Genomic DNA, 27,831 nt, shown 5'->3' with positions numbered 1-27,831 from the left:
AAAAATTAAAAACAATACCTTAACATAAAAAATATCCAGTAAGTGATACTGGATTTTCTTGAGAGTGTAATGGGCAGTAAGTGTAACAGGATCCCAGGACAGCAGGTTTGAACCAGGACTATCCAGGCAAACCAGGATCCAGTCAGGCACAGGGAATACTTGTTTCCCCCTAAACCTAGCCCTATTTAACGCACGTGTCTGAAAGGTCATTCCCTTGCACCTGACCTCCAAAGGCTCCCAGGACCTAAACACAAAAAGTCCAAACTCAACCTTCCTCTCTGGGTCCTCTATGATGTGACCACATGGGCTTCTGCCTTCTCCTTTGAGAGTCCTCTCGCTGCTGATGTTGGTGACTGCATTACTCAAGGACACCTGTCCCCACTTCTGCTGCTCCCCCACCGGGCTGACTCTGCTCTGAAGGGACTAAAACAACCTACTTCTCCCAAACGCCGAGGGCTCCTGTCCATTTTCAGCTGCACGCAGGGAAGGGCACAGAGCTGGGGCTCAGGCATAGTGGACAGAGGGAGCCACTGAGATAACTGGAGGCTCTAGCAATCCTTACGGACAGACACACACACACAGACACACATAAAGCTTGGCTTTTTTTGGGAGTCAGCTCTGCTGCGTGCCCAGTGGAGCTTCTCAGAGCCCTGGGATCCCACTACAGGAGAATTGCCCTCTGTGTCTGGAAGAGGCACAATCAGCTCCCCAGCCAGGGCTGCTGGGGTGACCACATGTCCACATGTAGGTTGAACTGGGGGTCTTCTGTTAGAGTACCACAGTTCTGAAGAATGAAAGAAAGCCCAACAGTTTGAGATGAAACTCACAGATAAACTAAAAATCTCTTACAGATCCAAGGACATTACCCAAAGCTCCGTCTCAACCCATGTGTCCTGGACAGGGTGTATACTGGCTGTGCAGTTTCTGGTTACCCCCAGCAGTGTGCTTTCTAGACAAACATCACCTGGGTGCTGTCAGAACCCATCCTTGGCTTCTTCCCACACTAGCTGGGTCTCTGTCCATCTATCTACCCAGCAGGGAGGCATTGTTCAGGTTCCCCTAGTCTACAACAATATCTAGTGCCTGGCCACCCTTGTGTTGGCCTCCTGCTTGTCCCACCCTCCCGATGGCTACTTTTTTAGGTCCTTAGAGTCCTTTCCTGCGAGGACACATTCATTCATTTGTTGAGTAAATATTTATTTAGGAACTATTATGTATCAGGCACAGGAATAGGGGTTGGGATATATTAACAATACAAACAAACATGCCACCATCTTGTGGGGCATACACTCCAGCAGGCAGTTCATCTAGGCCACCATGATGAATATTCGTACACTTATTGGAGTTTCCTCTCTTTTTAGAGGCCCTGGTGTCCTTGTGCAAATTATTCATCCTTCTCAAGAGACCAAGTTTACAGACCCGCGGGCCTTAAGAGAGGTCTGCTCACAAAAAGCCTTACCTAGGCCATGTCTTCAGTGCCTACATTTGCATAGGAAATAGATTTGTCAAGTGGCTTTTCTCCAAAGAGAGAAGGCTAAGTTCAAGGTGACTTACTATTTCCACTAGAGGGGACAGAGTGGATATGTGTGTATGCGTGTGTGAGAGGCAGCAGGGACTTAAGTTTCTGTGAGCAATCTGGTGAATTCTATGAGGATTTTATGTGTCTTCCAAAAGGATTCTGTGAAGCTTCTACATGGATTCCATTAAGATCGCATAAAGATTTTATGTTTATCCACAAGAAGTATCCACAGGTTCTATAAAGATACTAGGAGGTTTTAATGTGCGAAGAGCTGAGCCTTAAAGTGTGGGAGGATGAGCAAGTGCTTTGCTGTCAGCTGTCCCCTCTCCCTATAAACTATAATTCATCACTTTTCTGCTGGGCTTCTTCTGGTACCCTGTGTAGAACCAGTTTAATGAGATGATAAAAAATGAACAAAAGGAAAACCCCAGAGCAAACAACACATGGGTAGTTTGGCAGAGGACATATCCGACATGAAAGACTCCAAGGCGCATCGAAAGTGCCTGGAGACAGACACAAGGTGCCTGCCTCTCCCTCAGCCAGTTACTATGATGAAGGCCTACGGTTTCCCAAAGGCCTCAGGAGTCACTTGCTCTCCCAGTCCCCTTCTTTCCTGAGGTTTCTGTCCTCAAAGCTGTCTTTAGGAGCTCCTATTTGGCACATGGGCAGGTGGGCTGCTTTTTTAGGTCCCACCCCCAGTGGTTCACAGTCACTGGTGGCCTAAAGAAGGCTCAGTTGCTCCCACGATTGCTGGCTCCTGGTCAGCTCTTTGGCAGGTCCCCACAAGCCCCATTCTGCACCCCTGGGTGGTAGAAGACAGCTGCAGACAGGCCTCCGGTCAGGCAGCTGGAAAGAAACAAGAAGAAAGCAAGAGGGCCTGCTGGGCCAGGGCTGCGGTGGAAGGCGGGGGCAGCTGGGCCTGAGAGTGGGCAGGGCCCATGTGAGTTGGGCCTTCCAGTTATTTTCTCCCATCAAGAACCACTCCTCAGCATCTGGCAATTCCTGCTGGTTGAGTCATTGTTTTCTATTTTATCCAACTTCCGTCTGGGCCCAGTGCTATCCAGTAGAATATTCTGTGATGGTGGAAATGTTCTACTGTATGGCTTGGTAGCCTCCAACTAAATGTGGTTATGGTGCACTTAAAATGGGGCTATTGCCACTGAGCAACTGAATTTTAACTTTCAATTAATTTTAGGGAATTTAAATACGAATCGTAAAATGTGGCTAGCAGCAACTATATTGGCTACATTGGACAGTGGGCTTGTGAAGAGTAATTTTTTTTTTTTTTGGTGGTACTGGGGTTTGAACTCAAGGCATTGTGCTTCCTAGTCAGGCACTCTACCACTTGAACCACATCCCTATCCCTTTTTGCTGTAGTTATTTTTCAGGTACAGTCTCTTGTTTTTGCCCAGGGGCTGACCTCAGACTGTGATCCTCCTACCTATGCCTCCCAGTATCTGGGATGACAGGTGTGTACCATCACTCCTGGCTTGTTGGTTGAGGTTGGGTCTCATGATCTTTTGCATGGGTGGGCTTGAACCCAGATCCTTCTGATATCTACCTCTCTAATAGCTGGGATTACAGTTGTGTAGCACAATACCCTACTGAGTAATAGTGTTGTTTGGCCTATCCTTCCTCTCTCTTTTTTACAGCTACAGCATCCATGAGAGAGTCTCACACAAGACTGGGAAACAGCATGTCTCAGGCTGTACCTATGTGTTTTATGGGATATCATCCAGTTCATACCTGTTTGCAGTAATGGCTCCTCTTGCCCACTGGGCACAGGTCACTGGGCTGTGGACATGCCTTGGCCTGAAGATGATTGAGGAGACTTGGCTCTAGTCTGACTTCGTGGGTGGTCTTGGGCAGCTCTGCCACTCTGCAGTAGGGAACAATGTTTGCCTGGGCTTGAGGTTTAACAAGGCAGGATAGCCCAGCAAGGTGTTCTGTGTTCTTTTCCTTGCATTTCCTTCTCATCCCCTGCTGGACCTACCAAAGGCAAATGGGTCAAGAAAAATATCGGAGATAATTATCTAAGTAATAGTGGTTAAGAACTTGGCTTTGGGGTCAGACTAGTTTCAAGCCTCAGTGCCACTACTTACAGCTTATGGATCTCTGGTGCTTTGGCAGCATTGAGTAGGAGCTGAGCGCATGGACTCTGGCACCAGAGGTCCTGGGTCAAAATCAGTACTGGGCAGAAGCCCTCTGATTCCACACACTGGTGAAAATGGGCTGTCGAATTCTCAGTGATTCTTGAGCTGGTTGTTATGTCATTATTAACAACTAAATTGCAATTAAATAAGTTAGATTAAAAGAAAGGTAATAAGTACTCCAAACTCACCACTTCTTAAATATTTTACTATTGAGATTATTCACAGCTGTGTCTGTAGATAGATATTGTGTGTGTGTGGCAGGGGGTGGGGTAGGGAATCAAACCCAGGGCCTCGTGCATGCTGGACAAGCATTCTGCCAGCTGAGTTACGTTCCTAGAACAATAGACACAAGTTTTAAACAGTGGTCTCTCCCCATCTCTAGGCTCATTGGCCCCATATTGATAGTCTGGAGTTAGCTACAGTGGGAATATTTACACCAATGAAATTGACAAACACTACAAATCATGGCTTGCTTTTTTGCTTTGTTGACTGTCTAGATGGAAGAAAGCTATGGAGAAAATGTAAATATTGCAGGTAAAAGTTAAGTATGTCATGTCTTAGTTACTACATTGTTAGTACAAAAACTAGAGGAACTCTTCACATATTTGAATCCTTATCTGATTCAGCAAAGAAGTCACACATGACATTGATGGCATAAAGTTCTAACATGTTTTTGTTGTTTTACTTTCACTCATTAATAAAAAAGTATCAACTGACATTCGTGTTGGAACTGCATATGGAGAACCGGTTTTTAAACATTTACTGTCCCCCACCAACTTAAGACCTGGCAGCTAGTTGCTGTCAGACAAGGTGACTCTCTTCCAAATGTCCAGCTTGGCCCTCTGTAAAGTGGAAATTTAAAATACCACATGTTTGATAAATTGTCAGCATCCATTTCTACCTCCCAACATCCCAACTGTCCTAGCCTGCTGTTTCCTAGCGGCTAGAGAGATGGAAATTACATTTATAGGCTCCCTTGCAGCTAGAGTTAGTAGATGCAAGAGAATTAGAAAGCAGAAGTGGTCCTACACTTTGGGGCAACGTGATGTGGATGAGGTCATCTGGGAGCAGGGTTTGGGTATTCTTGTTTGGTGAGCTATCCTCTGACTCTTCTTAGCAACAACATTGGGCCAAAATTCCTGGGCCTTCTCTGAGCTGTGAGGGAGAAGCCCAGGAACACATTCCAAGACAGGTATACAGGAAAGCATGGAAGGTCCCACTGCTGCTGCACTCTCCTGGGGGCTCTTGGGTCATGTGGCCCATGCCTCATCCTGCTTGACATATAGTCTACATTCTACTTCAGAGGGTTGCAAGACCCTGCAGTCCCCTGGCCTGTGCTTTCTGTTCAGAAGCCCCTCCTGCACATCTGGGACAGCCTGTCACCTAGGCAGGCACTCTACCACTTGTGCTACTCCTCCAGCCCTTTTTGCTTTCCTTATTTTTGAGATAGGGGCTTGCTTTGTGCCCAGGCCAGACTGGACCACCATCCTCCTATTTACACTTCCCACATAGTTGGGAAGCAGGCATGTACCACCATGCTCAGTTTTTTATTGGTTCAGAAGGGGTCTTACAAATTTTTTGCCTAAGCTGATTGAGAACCACAATCCTCTTGATCTCCACTTCCTGAATACTGGGATTACAGGCTTGAGCCACTCTCAGCCCAAAATATGTAATATTTCTGTAGGAACTTTGCAATGGTCACACTGAGACATTTTCCATGTCCCCCATAAGCGATGTGGGCAGACGACACTGCTGCTGGGCCTTGAGGTGTTTCTTCCACCTGCAATGTCTTGGCTTCTATTTCTGTGTGTCTCAGTCCTCCAATCTTCTGAGGCCAAGCTGAAATGTCACCTTCCCAAGTGACCATGACGTTTCACTTGCTCAGTCTTTCCAAGTTCACTGCCTTCTGTAAATCATTCTATTAAAACTTTTATCCACATCTCCACTGAGACAAAAGTTCCCAGCTCCCTCCACCCTCTGGACACAAATGAGGTCACATGGGCATCAGCACCCACCTTCCTCTGTCCCACTGCTACTGTGGACTTCAGCATACCACACTGTCCCTGCTCTGTCCCATGTGTCTCAGGTATGTTTAAGAGTGAGCCACACCTGTGGCTGCTGCTGCATTCACCAGCAGCCTGGTAGGCGTTTGACTTATCTGCTGGTACCATTGTCAACTTCTACCCTTGAATTCCTAAGCAGCAAAATCCTCAGACACCAAACCAAGGCAGCCTTCCCTTTAGGTCCTAGATTGCACTGTGCATCAAGATCCTTTCTTTGAATCTGTCTCACATTTTGTCTCCTGGGCCTTATTGTCATAAGCTACTGATAGCCAGGCTCCCATGAAGCTCTGTATTTCAATAAAATAAAAGAGATAGAGGGCTTGGACTGCTTTCCTGCAGCCTCTCCCACACAGGAGCCTCTGTTCTTTCTCCTTTCCTCTCCTCTCCTCTCTTCTCCTCTCCTCTCCTCTCCTCTCTTTTCCTCACCTCCTCTCCTCTCTTCTCTTCTCTCCTCTTCTCTCTCCTCCCCCTCATTTCCTTTCCTAATAAAACTCTGTCACTTTGCATCTCAAAAAAAAATGAGAGCCATTTTTAGTTTTGTCTATGACCCCACTCTTCACAGAACCGAAAAACTAGCCCACTGCATGGGCTGGTGGCACATGTGGACACACCCCCCATGGGTCTTGTGTTTCCCCACCCATTAGCCAAGTGCCTTTGTGCTGAGGCTTCCCTTCTCTTCCAGCAACACCCCCAAATAAATTAAAGAGGAGAGGAAAACCCAGGAGCCCAGGAGTGAGTCCCTTGTGTAACAGAATGCCCATAGGACTACCAAAGTAACCCAATGTCCCACTCCTCCAGCAAGTCTTTTGTGGGGACCCTTCCTTCCCTGTCCTATACATGGTAATCCTTCTTCACCCCACCTCTACTTACAGACAGGAGGAATGTCCCCAGAGTAGGGTTTGTTGAAGGTCACATGCTCAGTGTTGGGAATAGAACCCCAGTTCCCCATGTATGAAGCTTCTGTGACTTGTACCACAAGTACAATTCTCAATGGCAAGCAAGGTGTGGGGGCTATTTTGTACAGTCACCCAAGACTTCCAAAGCCCTCCTGCCTGCAGTTCAAATGCTCTCATTCCTTCCTCAGGTGTGAGCAGAAGGAAAGCAGGGACTAAACCACCAGGCTCCCCTTGCTGTGCCAGATGCAGTACATGAAACCTCCCTAAGAGGCCACTTGTCCTGTCCTCTGGCTACTCTGGGCCTTGTCCCAGCTGCCTCTGGGACAACTGCAAGGAGAGTCTGGATTCTGCTTCTTTCCCTCCAGGTCATGGCATCTGCCTGTGTCAGGAGTAGGAAGAGAGAGAGAGAACTGCTCATGTCACACTCACAGATGTGACACTCACAACACACACACACATACCCACACTCATGCCACTCCCACACTCCACACACTCACACACATAATACACAGCACATATTGTGTACATATCCACACTCATGTCACACACACTCTCACCACACATACTACACACTCACAAAATTATACACACATGCTACACATTCATACAAATCCAAACTCCCAACACACATGCACATACATATATCCACACTCACAACACACATACACAACACACGTGTACATAGGCACAATGCACAGTGTCAGCTGCAGCAAAATGTGACCCATTCCATCCATCTGCTGATTCATCTCTTTGCCGGGACAACTTTCAAACCAATAAGCAATCAAGCAAGGTTCCAGGCAGGCAGAAAAACACTGTTGTGTATGCCTGCTACACCCCCATACTTTACAACAAGTCCCATTCAAACTCTCCAGACCTTCTGGAATGGCCCTACCAGTGGTGTCATTGGAGAGAGTGGAATTTAAATGGGACTTACTCCAAACAGACAGCAGGAGACTATCTGTCTCTGGTGACAGGCCTCTGCAGTCCATGGCTCGTGTTTGGAAATTGGTGGCTGTGATTCACACCAAACCAAGAAGAAAGAGATTTGTGGGCCCAAGGTGTCTTCTGTCTATCCCATGGAATTGTTTAGTCCGCTTACTCACAGCCACAGAACAGGATGACATAGATGCTGTCTAGTACTTACTCAGGCACTGCCATGTGTCTTGAGAGTGGTGTGTGTGTGTCCTTCCCAGAGAGACTGAAATGCCTCTGGGGCTTCCTTTGTGGCTCCATGGAGATACAACAGGTGTAAGGTGCATGATGATAACTGGCTGTCCAGCTTAGAGCTTCTGTCATCAGCAGTGTATGTATGTATGCATATCCTCAGATGTCTCAGCCCCATGTCTGCAAACCTTACTCTGGTCCTTCAGGTGCTTCAGCCCTGAAGCAAACACAGTCCTTGATATTAGAGCCATGTCTACCAGTGAAAAGGAAGTTGCCTGTGGCTTCTCCCCTCCATTCAACTCTTCCCCTTGTTCCCAGGGCACTCACAGTGCCAGGCCTCCCACTCAGGCCACCTGTATCTGCTTTCATAGTCACTGAGCCCCTTTGCTACTCTGCCTCTGATATCCTAGCTGCTCTGTCATCCATCCTGGCACTCAGCATGCCCAAGAGAGAGCGCCTGCCTTCAGAGCCCCACAGTCTGTCCCTCACACCACCAAGCTGAGCACCTCTCTGCACAGAGCCAATGTGGAATTCTGCAAATCCTGTCCTAACCAGGAGCCCAGTGCTCTATTCATTCCCCAGCAGTGGAATGTGCCAATGACATAGGTGTTTGCCAGGTCCAGAAAGGAGGGTGTGGGCTGCATCAGAGAAAGGAAAAAAACAACCTAAAGCATGTGGGTAGGCTACCAGCTTTCCACGGCTCACCTTGTTGAGCCCCGGTGACTTCTTCCAACTTGGAGGAGGGTGGTCTGAGCTCTGCACGGGAAAGATAGCATTTGAGGGAGAGGTAAAACTTTTACCCATCACTCCTTCCTCACCCTGAGCCTCCCCTCCCTGTGTGATTTGTGGTACTTCCACCATAGCAGGTGGGAGGAGCTACACTTGACCTATAGGGACCAATGGAGCCTCCTCTTCCAGAGCTACTCCCTTCCAACACTTCTCCCTTCCTACCATGAAGTCACTCCAGGGAGAGTGGGAAGGCCTGGCTCTGGAATTTCTGGGCACATCAATGTGAGGGAAGGCTTTGGGCAGGCTGTCTGCCGGCCTGCACCACCTCTCTAACCAAAAGCCAGGGTGACCCTGTTAGACCACTATGCCTGCTGCCCAGCCCTGCAGTTTGTGGACCACACCCCGCTCCCTGACAATGGGTTCTTATCTTCAGGGCCTGTGGCTTCAGGGCCCTCCCTGCCTGGGTGTGGACAGCTCTGAGAAGTGGCTGTGACATACAGCCCAGAGACAGCCTGCATCCCTCAAGGCAGCTCCGTGATGCCAGAGGCCAAGACCTCTTCTTGGGATGAGAGGCAGGGGGACAAAGAGAGGTATTTGGGTGTCAGATTCATGGGCCCTCTAAGGTGAGGACTGGCCCAGCCATTGGGCATCCTTCCAGCTGTCCTGCCCAGGTCTGACAGGCTGCTTTCATGATGATAGTTGACTTTTTATAGCTATTTCTCCTGCAGCAAGTTAAATTGCATCTGCTCAGGCAGACGTCCAGGCCCAGGGCCAGTGGATGGAGTGGCTCAGCCCCAGGCTCTGGCGGATAGGCCTTCCTGCCATAAAGCTCTGTGTCTAATAGGAAATCCAGGCTGGTGTGCAGGGCACGGGCGGCCAGGCTGCTTCCTTTATGGTCTAAGACCTCAGACAACTCAGACTTTTCTTCTGTTGCCTCTCCACGTGGCTTCTGAGTTTGAGGTCTGGGCAAACCTCTTTCTGGGAATGATGGTAAGTGGGTAGAACATGTGGCCAGAGCTGATATCAGACTGTGGGTTTTACAATCCACCAGGCAGGAAGACAGGGACCTTGCCAGGCAACTGTGATGGCAAAGGGTCAAGGGCTCTGGCCAATCAGGCAGCAGAGGTCCCAGTAGTGTGCAGGCAGCCAGCAGCGAGGAGCAGGACCCCACACATGGGACCCCCATTCCAAAAGACTGACCGTGCTGAGCAGGTATTACCATGGGGCCCAACCTAGAAGTGAGGTGAGACGGCTGCTCCCAAAGCCCCTCTCCCTCAGAGAAGGTGAAAAGGGGGCTCCCACTCCTGTTCCTTGGGTCACAGCTTAGCTATCTTTGGTGGAACCATGTCAGAGCCACCCTACTCTGACACAGAGGGAAATGCTCAGACTCACAAGCATTTATCAGACACCTAACTTGGCCAGACTGTGTGTTAGCTTCTGGGTTACAAAATAACAAGACATAGTCCCTTTCCTGGAGGAGCTCCTGGTGCGAGAGGGAACAAGAGAAGCAAACAGACAGTGCATTTATCCATCTGTCAACTGCCCGGCCCCGGCTAGGCCCACTGCTCCCAGGCCCTACTCACCACCCATCTCTCCCGGGACACCCACAGGCCAAAGCGGATGGCCCTCCCTGCACGCCCCACACAGCCTGGTCTGGTCTGGGGTCACACCCCTCTTCAGGTAGGGCTGTGCTGGGGTAACCAACTCTCCTCACCTCCAAAAGGCCAGAGTGACAGCATAGCTAACACACACCCATCTGGTAGTGACCAGGTTATGCTGTCTCAGGACCAACAGTTGCTCACTAGGACCCGGTTTTCCCGTGTTATGTATCTCCTTGAAGGCAGGCAGATGCTTGGTTAGTATCTAATACTGCACTACAAACCACCCCCCCAAAAAAGCTTAGTGGCTTAAAATAAGAGCTGTAACATTTATTTAGCTCATGAAAATGCAAAACAGGCAGGGCTGGGAGGGGCCAGCTTGTCTCTGTTCCCCTGGGCATTGTCTGGGGCAGTTCAGAGGCTGGAGCCTATATGGTAGCCCCCATCCCATCAGAGGGGATATGTTTCAAGGGATGTTGATAGTGGCAAACCTATTATGTACTATGCTTTTTTTTTTTTTCTAATCATGCATTTCTATGATGAAGTTTAACTTATATATTGGGCATAGTAAGAGATTAACAATAGTAATGAACAATAAAGTGAACCATTTTAACGATATTCTGTAAAAAGTTTGTGCTATGGGACCATTAGCAGGTAAATAAAGGTTTCTGGAACACGTTTGAAACATCAGTCAGTCTGATAACCAAGATGGCTACTAAGTGACTAATGGGCAGGTAACATATACAGTATGGAAACGCTGGACAAAGGTACAATTCACATCCCAGGTAGACAGAGCAGGGGATTACATTGCAATGAAATTGGCATGCAATTTAAAAACGTATGGATTGTTTATTTCTCGAATTTTTCATTTAGTAATTGGAATGTGGTTGGCTGCAGGTAGTTGAAACTGTGGAAAAACCTTGGATGAGGGATCTGCTGCAATCATCTGAAGGCAGGTGTACCTGGATCCTGGGCTGGGAAGACCCCATAGCTGGGATCTGGAATAGCTGGGCTCCTTGCACACATCTTGCTCCCTGTAGCTGTGCCTCCTGCCCTTCTACATGGCAGCTTCAGGGTAGCCAGACTTCTTACATGTGGCCTCAGTTCTCCTGGTGTGTGTCTGTACCAAGGGAGAAGAAGAGGGAAGAGCAGGGTCAGATTGACACTCAGAAACCTCTTGCACTGAGTGTTTTTGGGCCCAGATCCCTGCAGGAAGCATTTGGCATTGCTGAGCAGACTCCTCAGGTCCCCATGCTCTTTTCTGTCTGCAGTACACTCACCTCCCAGGCCACTGTGGTGCCTCCCACATCACAGCTGGTAGAAGGCAGGGAGCAGGAAGCTGGAGGATCCTCAGTGGCCATCCAGGCCATCTGGGGATCCTGGCATGAGGTCCTGGCCTCTTGGGAACTTCTGCCATCCCTGGTGGTCTTCTGCTCAGCTCTGGGGTAGAGAGCCGGCAGTCCTGGTCACATCCCCGGTTCCCAGGCTCTCTCATTCTGGGCAAACCATTCAAGTAGGGATGTCAGATAAAGCACATGTCACTCAGTTCGATTTGAATTTCAGTTAAACAATGACAAGTTTTTTAGTGCCAGTATGTTCCAAATATTGCATGGGATGTACTTATACTAAAAGGATTATTCATCATTTATCTGAAATTCAAGTTGAACTGGGAGTGCTGTGATTCTATCTGCTGTATCAGGCAATCTTAACTTGAAGGGAACGACAGGGATCATCCTGAGTCATTGGGAAAACCCTTTCTATGTTCCAGGCACGGGGCTGAGCCTTCCAGGGTGCTCTTCCCACTTAAGCCTCAGTCACTCCACCACCCTGCGTGGTAAATGTGAATGATTTGCTTACCACCTTTTTTTTTTTTAAGTGCAGGAACTGAACTCAAGGCCTCCTGCTTACTAAGCAAGAACTCTACCACTTAAGGCACACTTCAGTCCTTTGCTTTTAAGCTTGTTTTTTACACAGGGTCTCATGCTTTTGCTGTGGCCAGTTTGAACCCAGCTGGTCTTTAGAAGTTTGGTCTTGCTAACTCTTTGCCTGGGCTAGTCTTAGCCATAATCGTCCTATCTTGCTTCCTGAGTAGTGCTGGGTACCTTTATGATTCCTGCCTCATCTTTCACACACCACCCTTCAGCTTTTTCTTCAATTCTTCTCTTCAAATCAATTTCCTTCTTTTAAAGAAGAACTCAAATCCACGTATTATTGTCGTCATCATTATTACTTATTACTGGCACTTGCCTATGCTCCATATACACTCTACCACTGAATTCTAACCCCGTCTAATTTTTAAAGGAACTTTTATGTTCACTCACTTGTCATAAGCAGCTGCAACATGAAATACGATGGTGTGTGCCAGACATGGTGGCATGTGCCTGTAATCCCAGAGCTTGGGAGGCTGAGGCAGCAGGATTGTGAGCTTGAGGCCAGCTTGGTCTCCATGGCAATGGTGTCATTGTACTGCCCATGGAATGCTATTTTGCGGCTGAGGTATCCCGAGACATTTTATCTACTGTCAGAGGGGTGCCCAAGACATTGTGGCTGACAGTTGTCTACCCAACAACCATCTTACGCCTTCTTCCTGATGGAGGAACCCTCCTCCTCCAGAAGCTAAAAATGCTGCCATTCCTATTCCTGGCCTCTCTTCACTAGGATGTGGGCTTATGGCCCAACTATGGCCTCTGAGGTTTGAGTGAAGTCTTGTAGAAGTTTCTGGGAAGATTATTTTTCCTCATTAATAAACAAATCCTAGAAACAACCTAAATGTCCACCCAGGGACTAGTAGATAAAGAAATGTGGCAGATACATCAGAAGAATATTATTTAGCATTGAAAATGAAGGAAATCCCATCGCATGGTACACACGGAAGAGATGTAGGGACGTTATGCTAAGCATGATTAGCAAGTCGCACAAACACAAACCCAGCACAATTTCACTCACCTGAGGCATCTAGAATAGTCAAATTCATGGAAAGAGGAAGTAGAGGGGTGGCTGGCAGGGGAGGGGAAGGAAGGGGAGGAGTCCTTCCATGGGTAGAATTTGTTCTGTAGATGAAAGGTTCTTGAGCTCTAGCCCTGTGCACCTAAAATGATTAGGATGGCCGATTTTATATTATTTACTATAATTTTAAAAATGTTTAAGAACTGGGTAGTGGTGATGGTTGCACAATATTTGAATCACTGAGTGACTCACTTTGAAATAGTTATTGTATGTGAATTTCAGATAAAAATTTTGGTGTTAAACAAACATAAAGCTACTCTTAATGCCTAGATTACATATTTATGTGCGTTCTGGCACTCGGCAGCCCTTATGTAGCCACGGGGAAGGACCCTAGCCAGTAGGATAAAGATGCCATGGAGAGGTGGGAAGAGCCCAGGTTCTAATGATGTCACTGCACTTCTGACTTTTCTTGGAGTTGCTTTTCCTTGAATTGGTCATGTGAAATAGCACAATTTCCTCATTGTCTTGTTCACTTTTAATTTGTGTGTTTTGTTACTTGTACTAAAAGAACGCCACCTCTACAAACGCCAGAGACTTTCTCCTTGTAGAATCAGAAGAGCTGGAACAAGATGAAAAAAGAATACATATTTCACCATTATTATTTTATTATTATCTTTATTGAAAGGTATGTGCACGTAGTACACAAAATCTATTCTATCACCCCAAATCCAGTGACAAGCACCCTATACTTTGGGCAACTTTGCAGAATTATTATCCCTATTTAGCTATGGTCACAAAGCTAAGAATCTGAATAAACTTCCTTGGTTCCACGCTCTGAATTTACACAGTGCAACTGAACTAGATACTTCGGGTGGGGAAGAGAAGGTGGGATTCTATCCTGGAGTGTCCCTTCCCTCTGAGAGACTGTGTGTTCTGCTTCTCACTGACATTTCTCCAGGACATACTGGCCCTAGGATACTGAGCTTGCATCCTTTATGGCATGCCTTCTATTGGGCTCCTGTCATGGCTGAGTTAGGCTAGAACTCTTACGGGCACCATGATGATTCTTGGGTGAGGAAATAAGTAATCAGAGTAGCCAAGAATCAGGCCCAGGTTTATGTTCACTTCCAAGCCAACTATAGCCCTCTTGTTCCTCAGGCTCCCAGGCCACACATCCCACACCCCATCCCATATGGTGATTACTTCATCAACCACTGGCCAGGCCACTCAGTTCCCACTGTCTGGCCAACCTCCCCATAGAGTGTGCCATCATTCACTCTGGTACCTTGGACACCTTCCTTCCTGAATCCCATAGCTGCCCAAATGAGGAATTTGGCTCTAACCCTATTCACCAGGGTCCTCCATATTCATCTCTCACCTTGTCCTCTGTGTCCTGGCGCCTATCACAACCCCATGGTCTACTGGTCCTTTATCTTTTAATGACTCCTGGCATTCTTTTATCAGATTGGATCCTTGGGCCACAGAGCCAGGTGGAGGTTCCTGAGGGGTGGTGCAGACTTAGCCTGTAAGACCAGCTACAAGGCAGAGGGAAGTAAGTCAAAGGGAGGCCCCCTGCAGCCCTGTCATCTGCTGTACCACACACCTTCCAGAACCTTCTATGGAGTGCGTGTGACCTAGGATGTAATGGGCAATGCCTGGCATTTGGGACCTAAGGGCCTGGGTTTGGCCCAGGCTTTCCTCTTTGAGCTTCAGTCTCTTCAAATGTCACTCTCCACAGAGGGTTCTCATGAGTATATTATGGGAACATCCGTGTGAAAAAGCTTCATTCCTGTTCAATAGTGACAAATTAAAAATATATGTAGAAAAAAGATCTTTATAATCCAACTAAAACTCACAAAATATTTCGGGCCAGTCCTAAAAAGAAATGCAATGGACAGGAAAAACCATAAAATTTAACAATGGACATAAAGGAAAACTAAAGTTATATGTTATATTGAGAAATGCCAATTTTGCAAAGATATCCATTTGAAAATTATCTTTATGGTGGTGTATGCCAGTAATCCTAGCACTCAGCAAGTAGAGGCAGGAGGATCCCAAGTTTGAGGCCAGCTTTGGTTACATAATGAGATCCGTTCTCAAAAAGATTATTTATTCCGTGTGATATCAATCACCATGGCACCAGGATTTGTAACTAAGATTGTCAGGTGATTATTCATATCAACACAGAAGAAAAAATGCACAGACTATTTAGAAAAGGCAGAACAGAGAAGAGGAACTTACCCAGGCAGATCTCAAAATGGTTAAAAAGGAAAACTGAGGCACAATAAAACTTTAAAGAGTTTATTTCAGCAAAGTGATTTATGAACTGGGCCACTGCAAACCAGAAATGGCTGGATAGTTCCACCTAAGGAATGCAGAGGGAGACTTTTATAGTGTGAGCCTGGAAGTAAAGCAAAGACAGTGTTCCATTGGTTGCACTCACACTGTGGCCTCCGTGGCCTATCCCATTGGAAAGTCTCTGTTCTATAAGTTTATTGGCTGTTTCTGATTGGTTGCCCTTAAGTTCTGTTTTTCTTTAACATAGGCATTTATAAGAAATAGTTCAAGTCTTTCTATGTCTGCAAATCAAGCAAGGTTAAGGTCAATTATAAACCTAACTGGCTTTGTCTGCTCAGGGATTCTTCAGGCCTGGTTTCCATTTTAATTAACTTTAATAAAACAGAGTATGAAGTTATAGAATTAAAAGCAATATAGAAATAAATAAGAAAGCAGACCAAGAGAATAGAATAATGAATACAGACAGAGACTTCTGAACGTGGAAATTCAGTGTATGATGACGTTGGTATTTCAAATGAGTGACAAAGTATTCAATTACAAATGCTGGGAGAGCCAGGTGCTGGTGGCTCATGCCTGTGACTCTAGCTACCTGTGAGGCTGAGATCAGAGGATCCTGTTTTGAGAACAGCCTGGGCAAATAGTTTATGAGACCCCATCTCCAAAGTAACCCAAAGCAAAATGGGCTGAAACTGTGGCTCAAGCAGAGACCTGCTTTTCAAGTGCTTAAGCCCTGAGTTCAAATCCCAGTCCCCCCCAAAAATGTTAGGAGAAATAACTACAGAAATTGAAAATCAAGTTTAATCCATGATCCACATCACTTATAATAATAAAGCCCAGGTTATTTAAACACTTGTTTTAAAACACAAAAGAATTAGGAGAAAATATAGAAGATTGTTTTTGGTTTGGTTATATAGAAGTTTCATAAAATACAAAATATAGAAACAGGCAAATTATTCTAAAATTTGTATGGAAACAAAAAAGAAACTAGAATAGCCAAAAGAATATTAAAAAAGAAGAATTAAATGAGGAGTAATAATTGTTTGTTTTCTCTTTTTGAGAGAGGGTCTTGTTATGTTGTATAGGCTGGTCACAAATTCCTGGGCTTAAATGACCCTCCCACCCTCCTGTGCCTGGCATTAAGTGAATGCATTTACCCAAGCTGAAGACATTCCATAGCTATGATAATTAGGGCTGTGTGACACTGGAAGAGGAATGGAAGCCTAAATCTACAGGACAGAAGGAAAACCCAGAAAGAGAAGAGATCCACACATAAATGTCCAAATGATTTTTGACAAAGGTCCGACGGAAGCAGAACAGCCTTTGAAACAAACAGTGCTGAAACCAGTGCACATTCGTAGGCCAAAAAAAAAAAAAAAAATCCTTGACCTTTGGTGATGCAAAGGCTCTCTGCAGTGGGAATTTCTATACCTTGCCCATATCAGTATCAGTACAAACTGAACCACAAACTTCAATGTGAGTGATAAAGCTGGAAAGACTTTTAGTGAAGGAAGCATGAGAGGAAGATTTCTGTGAGCTCGGGCTAAGCAGAGAGAGCGTTAGCTATAAAAGGAGACATTGATTAATTGACTTCATCAAAATGAAAACTTTTGCTTTGTGAAAGAGCCTGGAACGAGAATGAAAAGATAAGCTACAGACAGAGAAAAGATACTTGCAGAACATAAATCTCACAAATGACTAATGCCTAGAATATTTAAAGGCTTTAAAACTGCTCAACAAAAACAGTCAAATTATAATTGGGTAAAAGTCATGAATGTACTTTTCACCAAAGAAATGGTAAGGCTTATGAATGAGGGAAGTGACAATTAAAACCACATGAGATATCACCACATATCTATCAAAATGGCTGAAGTAAAAATAGTGACAGTGTCAAATTCTGAGCAAGGTGTAAAGAAATTGGGTCATTTATATTCTGCAGACAGGAATATAAATGGCACAGACAGTGGAGAACAGTGTGGCAGTTTCTTTGAAAAGTAAATATGCAGTGACCACGGTATCCAGCAATTATGCTTTTGAACATTCATCCCAGAGAAAGGAAAGCTTATGACCAACTCAAAACCTGGGCATGGATGTGCAAGGTAACTTTGTAACATTCCCAAGCTGGGAGCAACTCAGATGTTCTTTGGTGGGTAAATAATTAAACTGGGGTACAGCAATACCACAGATTACTTCTTAGCAATAAAAAGGGACAAACTATTGATCGTCAAAACAACTCGAATGAACTTCCAGGAAATTACGCTGAGTGAAAAAATAGCCAATCCCTGAAGTTCACACACAGTTGATTCTATTTATGTAAATTTTTTATTACCATCTATTTGTTGTACAGGGGGATTCATTGTGACAATTCCAAATAGGCTTATATTGTACATTGGTTAAATCACCCCTACTTTCTCTCCCCCTCAACTCCCTCCCCACCCCACTTAAAGCTATTGCAAGAGGTTTTCTTTTTTCTATTTCATATAATATATGAAGTCCATCAGCTGTGTTCCCTCATCTTAATCTTCTTCGTTCACCCTCCCCCATCTCACAAGCACCCCCCCACTCACACATGGTACCTTTTCTTTTTCTTTTTTACAGTCTTGTCTTTCTTGATTCTATTTATGTAACATTTTTGAGATTCCAAAATTATAGAAATGGACAATGGACTAGCGATTGCTAGAGTTAAGGATGGGGTGGCAGTTGGGGTGGGGAGTAGGGAAGGAAGAGTGTGTGTGGCCCTAGAGTGGCCATGCCAAGGCTCTTGGTGGTGTAGAGAATTGTTCTGTACCTTGACCACATCAGTGTCAGCACCCTGCTTGTGATATTGCAAGACATTTATCATTGGGGAAAACAGGGTAAAAGGTAAGAGGACCTCTCTGTGTTATTTCTTACAAATACATGTGAATCTACAATTATGTCAAAAATTAAAAGCTTAATTTAAACATAACCCCCAAATTAGAAGAGATTACATGATATTATTATCATGAATTAGTAATAGGGAAATGTTGTAAAGTAAGTCAATATAAAAGCCATTAAAGAGAATAACAAATTTACCTACACCAGAAGACACACACATACACACACACACACACAAAACAAAACAAAACAAACCCCCTGAAAACTGGTAATTAACTAAGAAGCATATTTGCAGTCATTTTAATATCTAAATGATTCATATTCAAAATATGTAAAGATCCGTTATAAATCAATATGAAAAAGAAAATAAACACAAGAAAACAGGGCAAAGATTATAAAAGTGCATTCACAAAACGTGAAATTCAAATGGCCACAAATCTATGAAAAGTTGTAACATCCCAAAGAATAAAAGAAATGCAAATTGAAACAATGAGAGGCTAATTTCTGGTCTATCACAGAAGCAAAATAGAAAGGTTGTTGGAGTCTAATGCTGATGAAGATGTGGGTAGCGGAGCATAAATTGGTAAGGTCTCTTTGGACACAGAGGCTATTAAAATTAAAACACACTTACCTCAGCTCAGCGAATCTACTTCTTGATGCAGCTGAAACACTCAGGTATGTAAGAGGCAGCTGGGAATGGATCCTTCCTGCAAACTTTCTTCATCAAGGTAAAGAGTTGGAAGCGACCTGGCTGTCCTCACTGGGGATGGCTAAATAAACCGTGGTGCATCAATTCTGTGCAATACTGTATACACAGCACATTGCAAGGAGACAAAACATGTTGCTAAATTACACACTGAGAATGACAGGCATCGGGAATGTAAACACACACACAATTTCTGGAGGTAATTTTCATTTTAACTTCACGACCACAAACCTCAAATGATCATGCAACACAACCTGGTAATCCTAAGATATTTCCCTGGTAAGTTTATTTTTCTTTCTAAAATGATTATTTTGTGTATCTCATGTCCCTTCCCTGAGTCACATTCAACTCATGACTTTGCTTAGCACTTCAAAACAAAAAAAAATTCAAGGCTTCAATCAGGGACAGCTCTGCCTCCCACTATGCAATCTACAATCTTCCTTGTGTCTGTGCAACATTAATTCCCCCTCACTCTGCCTACCTCCTCCCTGTTCCTCTCAAAGGACAGTTCCTTTATCTCCTGTCACCCTGCTGAGGATCTCGTTCCTGCCATTCTGCCCTCTCTACTGAAGTTCTCATCAGCACACAAACATGGTCCAGTATTTCCATATTACAAAACAAATCTCCTTTGAGACACACACACACCTTTTTCAGGCTATTACCCTGTTTTTGCTCATGCTGGCCAGCCAGCCAGTTGTCCACCCCAAATTCATAGCTCCTCTGCCCAGCATGGTGCTGTTGCTGGCCTCTTCCCAGCTCCTTTTGCATTTTCATGGGAACATATGATGGAGGCCTAGATAATAGACTGTGGCACAGGTGACATTTGCAACTTCCAAGTCTGGCCCATAAAATTCTTCTCTGTGATCCTCCGCATTCTCCCCTCTTCTGCCAGTTTGCTGTTGACATGGAGGATAACTGTGGGTGCCATGTGTTGAAGAAGCTAAGTGCTTGGATCCCTAAATGACTGTATAGAGCAAAGCCTCACTCCTCCCAACCCCTCCTGTCACTTGAAATTTAAAAGAAAAAGAAATAAACTGCTATCTCTATTAAGCGACTTTGATTTTGGTGGCTTATCTATTATAGTATCTGACTTTATCTTACTTAGTCTACTTTCTGTTTATAAGCCTTCTCAAAAGAAGTGTCTCTACTCTTTTTTGTCTGGGATCAAATACCAGTGTTGTGACTTTCTAGTTGTGTGACCTTGGGCAAGTACTTAAAAGTTCTGTTCCTTGTCTGTAAAATGGGGTGATAATCATCCCGACCTCAATGGACTGTTGTATGGATTAATACATGAAAAGAACTTAGATCAATGTCTGGTACATTGGAGGCTTAAGTGAATCCTCGCTGTTGCTAACCACTTCCAGCACTCACCCCATTCTCCCTTCCATTCCTACCATCCCAAGAAACTACGAGTGTCAAGATGAACTCTGTGTTGCAAAATCCAAATGTACGGTTTTCTTGCCTCACTTAACTCTCAGCAGCAACTGATGCAGGTGTTCCTGACATAGGTGTATCCACTGCCTTATTTAAAAAAATTCTTTAGCATGCAAGATTGCAGACACACACAAATGTACTTCCTTCTTGAAATAGTTTTCTTGAATTTCATGATTCTTCTATCTCTTCATTCTCATCCCCCACCTCTTGGGCCATCTGTGCTCAGCATCCTTTGCTGGCTCCTCCTCTCCTTAATGCTGGTTACTCCTGGCTTTGTCTTTGCTTTTCCTCCCTGCTGTATTTCCTCCCCTGGTGATTATTAAGTATTATCTCTACCCCGAGGACTCCTACCATTCTCTTTTACACCCTACCTTTCTCTGAGACTCCAAAGTCATATATTGGACATGTCTGACATCTTTAGCAGACATCTAAAACTTCACAAGTGCAAAAAAGACCTGTGGCTTCAGCCCTGCCTTTCCTTACCCACCCATGTTTTCTATAAATGGAAGAACGGTACTGCTCCACTCAGTTGCTCTGGTCAAAACTCCAAGAATCATTCCTGATTCCTTTATTTCCTCCTCTCTCCCATTCCAACCACCACTAGGCTCCAACATATGTTTTGAAACTGTTCACTTCTCCCCTTCTTTACTCTAGCTGCCCTTTCCCAAGCCTTCCTGACTCCTGCTGTGGATATCTTCAGTGTTCTCCTAGCTTGTCTCTGCACAGCAATCTGAGTGATAGTGTAAAACACAAAGCGTTTGCTTCTTGCTTCAAATCCTCTAATAACTTTTGATTGTACTTAAGATGGAACCCAGTGCCTTCCCTGCTCTCCAGCCTTCTCCATGAATTGGCCCTGCTAGTATCTCTGGTCTCCTCCTTACTCTCCCTCTGTGACTACCACATGCCAGGCACTCTGGGGTCAGTCCTTTATCCCCACATACAGGACAAGAGGGTTCCTGTCCTCTACCCATCTCCTGGTTATCACATGGATGGAAGACTTTGGGTCTCAGCTCACATGTTTTCTCCCCAGCATGGTCTTCTCTCTCTTCTCCTATGGTTCACTCAACAATATCATTCTGTTTATTTCCTTTGCAATACTTTTCAAAAATCTAGATTTTCTTGTTTATTTCCCTTCTTCCCCATTGAATGCAAAATCCATCAGGTTAAGGACCTTGCCTGTGTTCAATCACTGTGTCCTCAGGACTTAGGACAGTACCTGGCGTATAGTAGACATTCAATAATTATTCACTGAATGAATGCGTGAATGAAACTACATGCAGATGTATGGGGAGAGATCTGGGTGAATACATACCAAGCCAGTAAGGTTTTGACTCTTGAGAGCAAGCAGGATTTGGGGATGGAGATGAAAGTTGACCTTAGCTTTACCATATCATTTGAGAAAAGCCCTCTTAAACCAGGGGCCTATATTTGTATGTTGCTGGTAAAACTAACAATGAAGCAAATGCTTGTGTTTGTACGCTGGGAAGTTCTATGAACAAGAGCTAGGGAATTACATCAAAGGAGACCACTGAGAGAGTACAAAGACAACCCATGGAATGGGAGAAGATGTTTGCAAATCATACATCTGATAAGGAATAATATTCAGAATTTGTATAACACCGATGTAGCTCAACATCAGAAAACAGACACTCCAATTAAAAATCGTCAGAGGGCTTCAATAAATATTTCTCCAGAGAAGACTTAAAGATGGCAGTAAACACACAGAAAGATGCTCAACATTGTAAGACACTCTAGAAATGTGAATCAAGCCGACAATGGGGTATCATTTCATTCATTAGGATGGACAAAAAAGGGGAAGTATTTGTGCCAACCACAAGTATTGGTGAGGGTTTGGCAAAGTTGGAACCCTTATGCATTCTTGGTGCAGTATGGCAGGTACACAAAAGCTAAACGTAGAGTTGCCACGTGGTTCAGTAATTCCACCCCTGGGTGTATGCTCCAAAGAGTTGAACACAGTGATTCAAACAGATACTTGTACAATGTTTATTGTAGCACTATTCACAGTAGCCAAAAGGTGGAAACCACCCAAACGTCCATCATAGATGAGTGGATATATGCACATATCCACACTCCCCCCCCCACACACATGGTACAACGTGGATGAACTTTGAAAAAATACACTAAATGAAATAAAGCAGACATAAAAGGACAGATATTGAATGATTCCAGTTATATGAGCTACCTAGAATAGTCAAATTAATAGGATCAGAAAACAGAATAGAGGTTACTGTGGTTATTGTTTGATGGGTGAAGGGTTTCTGTTTGGGATAATAAAAAAAGTTCTGAGCCAGGAGCTGGTGGCTCATGCTTGTAATCCTAGGTACTTGGGAGACTTAGATAAGGAAGAACTGGGTTTGAAGTCAGCCTGTGCAAATAGTTTGCGAGACCCTATCTAGAAAAAATCCATCACAAAAATGGGCTGGTGCATTATACTTAACGGAGAAAAAGTGAAACCATTCCCTCTAAAATCAGGAACCAGACAAGGATGCCCACTATCTCCACTCCTATTCAACATAGTACTGGAATTCCTAGCCAGAGCAATTAGGCAAGAAGAAGAAATAAAAGGAATACAAATAGGTAAAGAAACTGTCAAAATATCCCTATTTGCAGACGAAATGATCCTGTACCTTAAAGACCAAAAAAACTCTACTCAAAAGCTCCTAGACACCATCAACAGCTACAGCAAGGTAGCAGGATATAAAATCAACATAGAAAAATCATTAGCATTTCTATACACTAATAATGAACAAACTGAGAAAGAATGTATGAAAACAATTCCATTTACAATAGCCTCAAAAAAAATCAAATACCTAGGTGTAAACCTAACAAAAGATGTGAACAACCTCTACAAGGAAAACTATACACTTCCGAAGAAAGAGATTGAGGAAGACTATAGAAAGTGGAGAGATCTCCCATGCTCATGGATTGGTAGAATCAACATAGTAAAAATGTCTATACTCCCAAAAGTAATCTACATGTTTAATGTAATTCCCATCAAAATTCCAATGACATTCATTAAAGAAATTAAAAAATCTACTGTGAAATTTATATGGAAACACAAGAGGCCATGAATAGCCAAGGCAATACTCAGTCAAAAGAACAATGCAGGAGGTATCACAATACCTGACTTCAAACTATATTACAAAGCAATAACAATAAAAACAGCATGGTACTGGCACAAAAACAGACATGAAGACCAGTGGAACAGAATAGAGGACCCAGATATGAAGCCACACAACTATAACCAACTTGTCTTTGACAAAGGTGTTAAAAATATACTATGGAGAAAAGACAGCCTCTTCAACAAAAACTGCTGGGAAAACTGGTTAGCAGTCTGCAAAAAACTGAAACTAGAGCCATGTATGTCACCCTATACCAAGATTAACTCAAAATGGATCAAGGATCTTAATATCAGACCCCAAACTCTAAAGTTGATACAGGAAAGAGTAGGAAATACTCTGGAGTTAGTAGGTATAGGTAAGAACCTTCTCAACGAAACCCCAGCAGCACAGCAACTAAGAGATAGCATAGATAAATGGGACTACATAAAACTAAAAAGCTTCTGCTCATCAAAAGAAATGGTCTCTAAACTGAAGAGAACACCCACAGTGTGGGAGAAAATATTTGCCAGCTACACATCAGACAAAGGACTGATAACCAGAATATGTAGGGAACTTAAAAAACTAAATTCTCCCAAAACTAATGAACCAATAAAGAAACGGGCAAGTGAACTAAACAGAACTTTCTCAAAAGAAGAAATTCAAATGGCCAAAAAACACATGAAAAAATGCTCACCATCTCTAGCAATAAAGGCAATGCAAATTAAAACCACACTAAGATTCCACTTCACCCCTGTTAGAATAGCCATCATTAGCAACACCACCAACAACAGGTATTGGCGAGGATGCGGGGAAAAAGGAACCCTCTTACACTGTTGGTGGGAATGTAAACTAGTACAACCGCTCTGGAAAAAAATTTGGAGGCTACTTAAAAAGCTAAACATTGATCTACCATATGATCCAGCAATACCATTCTTGGGGGTATATACAAAAGACTGTGACACAGGTTACTCCAGAGGCACCTGCGCACCCATGTTTATTGCGGCACTATTCACAATAGCAAGTTATGGAAACAGCCAAGATGCCCCACCACTGACGAATGGATTAAGAAAATGTGGTATCTATACACAATGGAATTTTATGCAGCCATGAAGAAGAACAAAATGTTATCATTCGCTGGTAAATGGATGGAATTGGAGAACATCATTCTGAATGAGGTTAGCCTGGCCCAAAAGACCAAAAATCGTATGTTCTCCCTTATATGTGGACATTAGATCAAGGGCAAACACAACAAGGGGATTGGACTATGAGCACATGATAAAAGCGAGAGCACACAAGGGAGGGATGAGGATAGGTAAGACACTTAAAAAACTAGCTAGCATTTGTTGCCCTTAATGCAGAGAAACTAAAGCAGATACCTTAAAAGCAACTGAGGCCAATAGGAGAAGGGGACCAGGAACTAGAGAAAAGGTTAGATCAAAAACAAGTAACCTAGAAGGTAACACCCATGCACAGGAAATCAATGTGAGTCAACCCCCTGTATAGCTATCCTTATCTCAACCAGCAAAAACCCTTGTTCCTTCCTATTATTGCTTATACTCTCTCTACAACAAAATTAGAAATAAGGGCAAAATAGTTTCTGCTGGGTATTGGGGGGCTGAGGGAGGGGGTGGGAGGAAGGGGGAGAAATGACCCAAACATTGTACGCAGATATGAATACAAAATAAAAAAAATTAAAAAAGAAAAGGGCTGGTGGAGTGGCTCAAGTTGTAGGCCCTGAGTTCAGACCCCAGTACCACAAAAAAAAGTTCTAAATAGCAGTGATGTCTATACAATTTGTGAATGTATTGATGCCTACTGAACTGCACATTTTAAAAGGATTGAAATGGTAAATTTTAAGTTATGTATAACTTATCCCCTGCTATGGTTTGAAGAGTGTGTCCTCAAAGGGTCATGTGTTGGAAGTTTGGTGCCCACTGGCAATGTTAGGAAGCAGTGGGAACTTTAAGAAGTAGGGCCTAGTACAAGGTAATGATGTCACCGGGGGCACTGTTCTCAGAAGGAATTAATGTAGTTCTCAGGGACACTTGTTAGTTATTTTGAGAGAGACTTGTTATAAAAGAGTCAGTCTGGCCTCTCCCCCTCTCTCTGGCTTCCTGTCTCACCATGTGATCTCCCCCTCTTGCACACAGTTCTGCTCTCCACCATGTGGTAACCCAGCCAAAGAGGTCCTCATCGGAAGCCAAACCAATGGGGTCACACAATCTTTGACTTTCTGCCTCAGTCAACGAGCTAAATAAACCTCTTTTTTATAAAGAACAAGCCTCAGGTGTTTTGTTATAACAGCAGAACACATCCTCCATATGTTCAAAGACTGAGGGGATTTGTTAGTAGTCTTTCTCCCCGTCATACAACAGACTACACCCAGCTTATGAGGATAGGTATGAAATAAACCTATCTTGTTTTCAAAGGCAAACTTTCCTCCAGTTGGCACCAAAAGAGAGAAGAAAATGACTGGTTCCTGGAGGAGACAGCTGCCTGTTCCTGCCTCCGTGCTCTGTTCTCTAGTGAACTTTGCCCATTTCCGGAAGCTTGGTGGGATTTAGAGCCCCAAAGGACTGGACTTACTCCCTTGCTCATCAGCACACCCATGATCCAGATAGGCCCTATTGGGCCCAGATGGCAGAACTTTGTCAGCAAGAGGGGGTAGCAGGGTGGTCCGTGGGGTAATTCATCTACCAGTTAGTGGCTTGGCCTGGTCTAGTTCCCTGGCCTCCACAAGTCCAGGGTTAAAGCGTGCCCGATGCATTTGAGGTCTGTGTCAGGATCTGTCAGGCAGCCCCTGCAAACCAAGCTATGAAAACTAAACCATCTTTGGCTCTTGAGAAGATTTCACACTTCCCTCCAGACTTTTGCAGCCCACGTCTTCTGCCTGTCACCATATGCTTCAGGAAATACATGAGCAATAAATCAAGTGAACCCTCACTTAGCAGAGCATGTGTCTTCCATCAAAAATGGCTACAAGGCAATGGACTTTTAAGTGAGTCTCATTTCCTCACTGATCTTCAGTCTAAAATTAGAGGTGGATTTTTTTCCTGAGGGAGGGGAGTAAAAAACAATTGACAATCTAGACGTGACTTTTGAAACTCATCCTTGAGGATATACAAAACCTTAACATCGTGTATATAGATAAAAATGTAAACCCTGGATGAAACCTCAGTAAGACTTTCATATTAACCATGTTACTATAAGGCAGAAGCTGAATCATAAACTGCTTTGTATTTAAGTCTCACTCATGCAGCACAGCACAGGAGCCCTGTGCAACATCATTGTGTCCCCTTTGTCCCTAGTGTGAGTTCCAGTGGTCCTGAAGCATCAGGGATGTGGCTAAAGTGGCTGCTATGGTCTGTCCTCTAAAGGTCTGACCAAGCGCTGGAAGCTTAGTCCCCAGTATGTCAGTGTTGAGGTGGCGAAACCTGTAAGAGGTGGGGCCTAGCAGGTCATGTGGGCTCCGCCCTCATGAATGCATTAGTGCTGTCCTGAGGGGGTGGGCTGAGTCTCACGGGCCTGGATTAGTTCTCATGAGAATGAGTTGTTAGGAATCAATTTGACTGTCTCCATGACTCCCTTGTCCATGTGCCTCTTCTGCATGCAACTGACTCCCTTTCTGCTTCTCTACAATGTGGTGAAGCCATTCACATCTCACAGGGCCCTGGTGCCATGGTGTTTGGACCCTCCAGCGGCATGAGCCAAATAAATCCCTTTAATTTATGTTATCCAGCCCCAGGTATTTTGTTATAGCAACACAAAACAGACTAAGATAAGTGTCTACTGTTTTGTTTTTGTTTTTGATGGGACTGGGGTTTGAACTCAGGGCTGTATTCATGCTTACAAAACATGCACTCCACCACTTGAGCCACACTTCCAGTTCATTTTGTTCTAGTTATTTTGGAGATAGTCTTGTGAACTTTTTTTTGCCTAGACTGGCCTCAAACCACAATCCTCCCCATTTTAGCTTCCCAAGTAGCTAGAATTACAGGTGTGAGCCACCAACACCCAGCAGTATCTACTGTTTTTAAGTGCCCTTCTTATAGGTTGATTACTGATCTCCTTTTTGCCCTCAATTCCCCTGAGCACTTTGTAATAAAAATAGCTCAGAAAGACTTGTCCTGTGTAAGACTTCAGCTATTTATTCATTCAACACATATTTACTGACCACCATAATAAGGCCATCACTAAGAATATCAAGGTGAGTGCTGGTGGACTGGCTCAAGTGGTAGGCTGCCTGTTTAGCAAGTGTTCAGGCCCTGAGTTCAAACCCCAGTACTGTCAAAAAAAAAAAAAAAAGAATATCGGGGTAAACAGACAGATGTCTTCCTTGCCTTCAGAGAG

At 44.3% G+C, this 27,831-nt stretch overlaps 1 long non-coding RNA gene across 3 annotated transcripts; it reads right to left on the bottom strand.

Moving 5' to 3' along the window:
- Window positions 1–1,042: 1,042 nt before the first annotated feature.
- On the bottom strand, window positions 1,043–8,709 carry LOC141414768 (uncharacterized). Of its 3 annotated transcripts, none has more exons than XR_012439617.1 (4): window positions 7,776–8,492; window positions 3,622–3,802; window positions 3,266–3,508; window positions 1,043–2,365 (listed from the first exon to the last, which is right to left on the bottom strand). It is a non-coding gene; the product is annotated as an uncharacterized lncRNA (long non-coding RNA). The 3 variants fall into 3 exon arrangements; XR_012439616.1 differs by lacking the exon at window positions 7,776–8,492 and adding an exon at window positions 8,501–8,709 and having other exon boundaries at window positions 1,072–2,365; XR_012439618.1 differs by lacking the exons at window positions 3,622–3,802; window positions 7,776–8,492 and adding an exon at window positions 8,501–8,699 and having other exon boundaries at window positions 1,075–2,365.
- Window positions 8,710–27,831: the final 19,122 nt, after the last annotated feature.

The sequence above is a fragment of the Castor canadensis genome, chromosome 12 (assembly GCF_047511655.1).
Source record: "Castor canadensis chromosome 12, mCasCan1.hap1v2, whole genome shotgun sequence".
Taxonomy (NCBI): domain Eukaryota; kingdom Metazoa; phylum Chordata; class Mammalia; order Rodentia; family Castoridae; genus Castor; species Castor canadensis.
This window is presented reverse-complemented; position numbering and strand designations above follow the sequence as displayed.